The sequence below is a fragment of the Heteronotia binoei genome, chromosome 10 (genome assembly GCF_032191835.1).
Source record: "Heteronotia binoei isolate CCM8104 ecotype False Entrance Well chromosome 10, APGP_CSIRO_Hbin_v1, whole genome shotgun sequence".
Lineage (NCBI taxonomy): Eukaryota > Metazoa > Chordata > Lepidosauria > Squamata > Gekkonidae > Heteronotia > Heteronotia binoei.
Genome location: NC_083232.1, coordinates 41,478,785 through 41,482,065, shown reverse-complemented (window position 1 = coordinate 41,482,065; position 3,281 = coordinate 41,478,785).

Sequence of the window (3,281 nt, the reverse complement as noted above, 5' to 3'; positions counted from 1 at the left end):
CGGGGCCAACTCAAGAACTATCTGGGGACTTTGGAGGCGGAGCCAGGAGACTTTTGGGGGTGGAACCAGTGAATACAAATCTGAGAGTACGTACTGCTGAACACACTAGAGCTTACTTCTGAGTAAGCATGTAATGCTTACTCCAAAGCTCCATATGCACAAAGGTCTGTGAAAAATAAAAACAGACTTGTAGCAGTTTTAAAGATGTATAGAGTTCTAGCAGTTTTAAAGATGTAACATACTTTACTGTGGTATAAACAGGAGTCATATTCTAGAAAAAAAGGTGCTGGAGCTCAGTGCAAGTCATTTCCATAACTCATTTGCGTAGGCCACACACACCTGACATCACCGGAAGGTGCGCCTACCTTAAAATGCTTCTTGAATTATAATTGTCATAATAAAACCTTACTCCTATCAAATTTTTAAAATTACTTTCTTCTATGTGGCCACAGTGGCATGATGATTTCCATCTGTCTGCATTATATGTTGTGGTTATTTTCCCATTTTTTGTGTGTGTGGGGGAAATATTAGAAAATCTGTCAAATCTTAGAGTTCAACAAAATTCTCACAGGGGGTTTGAGCAATGGAGCCTAGAAGCAAATATTGGGTGGGAGGGAGGGGAGAAAGACAGAGCACAATAAAATTTAGAGGTTCTGGAGCTCTGCTCTGGTGAGCTCCTGCCTAAAATGAGACCTGGATATAAGGCACTTGAGCCCACTTTAGGTGTATGAAGTGACAGACACAAACGCACAAAGGTAGAAACAGCATAAGCTTTTGGGAACTAAAAGCCTGCTTCCTCAGATGCAGGGAGTGAATCCTCAGTCCTTATTCATGCTCACACACAAACACGGCTGTTTTTGAGCAGGAATGCAGTTCTGGCTGGCTTGGTGTCAGGGGGTCTCATATGCAAATGAGTTCCTGCTGGTCTTTTCTACCAGAAAAGCTCTGCTCATACATCTGGGGCAGGGGGAAGAATTATGAAGTTAAAAGTTGATGAAATGTAAGAGCTACCCTCTGTGACATCTCTATGCAAAGCTCAAAGTGTATACAATGACTTTTGGCAACAGCTGTTATTGGTGGATAATACAGCTTTCTCCACAGTGCAAGCCTATGTAGAGCTAAGCCCCATTGAAGCCCATCAGAATCTTTCGGTTTGGGCTGGAGAAACTGCATAGAACTGAAGCCCTAGTTATTTTAAGCTAGTGTAATGCTTGTAGTGGCTGAGGAATTAGTCACGTCTATTTGAGTCTGATTAATACCGTGAGATCTGTTGATAAACTCAGATTCAGCATTTTCATGCTGTAGACTCTTAGAAGTGGTTTTGCTGAATAATGGTAACTTTTAGCTTTCTAGAACCTTCTGGTAGATTGGAATGTTTTTCTTTGGGTTTCTGAATGTTGCAGTTTTTGATGTCTAATTTCTGTCTGTTTATAATTTTTGCACAGCTGAGCAGAGGCTGAGTTATCACCAGCAACAGCTTTGTGAACATTCACCGATCTTATCGTGTATATTTTTTAGTTTTGCATGAAGATGTCACAGAATGTGCCTCTTCCATTTTGTGGTCTTTAACCTCATTGTTCATAATTCTTCCTCTCCCCTGCCCCCAGTCCAGTGATTTAGGCTTTGCTTCATATGCCTGATAAAGTCACAGCTAGCTCACAAAAGCACATGCAGTGTAATTAGGGCTGCCTACTTAACAGCGGAAAATCCTGTCTCATCAGCAGAGGTCTAATTAGTTGTAATGGACCTTGCTGATTTTCCATCCCAGCCCAATTACTAAGATTCCACCACCTTCAAACTGAAATCCAGAAGGGTTCCTTTTATGCTGGACAAACTCATGCCTTCTACTAGGGAAGCCTTCCCAGTGGCAGATTTTATGTGGTGTAGTTGTGAAGCTATGTCATCATAGGCAAAGACAAAGGTTACTCCTCCACTGTGCCCCATTTTTGTAGTAGAGGTTAACAGCTTACCCTACTGTCTTTTTTGCTAGCCATTCTGCTGTTAAAGGCAAGTGAGGAAGGTTAAGAACACAAGAACGTAAGAGAAGCCATGTTGGATCAGGCCAGTGGCCCATGCAGTCCAACACTCTTTCACACAGTGGCCAGAAAACACACACAAACAAACCAGGTGCCATCAGGAGGTTCATCAGTGGGGCCAGGTCACTAGAATCCCTCCCACAGTTGCTCCCCCCAAGCCCCAAGAATACAGAGCATCACTGCCCCAGACAAAGAGTTCCAGCAATACGCTGTGGCTAATAGCCATTGATGGACCTCTGCTCCATATGTTTATCCAATCCCCTCTTGAAGCTGTCTAAGCTTGTAGCCACTACCACCTCCCGTGGCAGTGAATTTCATGTGTTAATCACCCTTTGGGTGAAGAAGTACTTCCCCTTATCTGTTCTAACCTGACTGCTTAGCAATTTCACTGAGTGTCCACGAGTTCTTGTATTGTGAGAAAGGGAGCAAAGTACTTCTTTCTCTACCTTCTCTATCCTCTGCATAACCTTGTAAAGCTCTATCATGACATCCCTCAGTCAACGTTTCTCCAAGCTAAAGAGCCTCAAGCATTTTAACCTTTGTCAGCTTAACAGAAACTAAACATCCTGTCTTTTCAATAGGCCCTGACCTGGATGACCCAGTCTAGTCCAACCTCAGATGCTAAGCAGGGTCATCCTGAGTCCGCTTGCGGAGAGGGCGGGATATAAATTGAAAGTAATAAATAAATAAATAAATCAATCAATCAATCAATCAATCAATCAATCAATCCCTGGTTAGAATTTGGATGAGAAACAACCAAGGAAGACCAGGGTTGCTGTGCAGAGGCAGCAATGGCAAACCACTTCTGAACACTCTTGCCTTAAAAACCCTACAGGGTTTTTCAGCTGTGACTTGACAGCATTTTCCTCTACCACCCTTTAACAGAGGCTGAATGAGTAGAAATGGGCCACTGAAGTGTTTTAGAACATGGATAACATCACATGATCATTGCTGTGGATCAAACTGCTATTAAAGGGATAGCTAAAAGCTGGCAGCTCTACAAGAAAATCTCACCTGGAGAAAATGTTGGCAGTGTTGGGGTTTACAGATACTTTAGCAGAGTTGTGTGGAGAGAACCACACATAGACAAGCCAGGCAGACGTTTTAGCTTAAGAATAAAGTAGTTTACTTTTACTATGAGGAAAGGGTTACTGGGATTTCTAGAAAACAAAAGAAGGATTAATTATCCTATCTAGTCTCTAGGCTACATCTTGACTCTCTTGAGTCCAAAAACTAACTGCATGG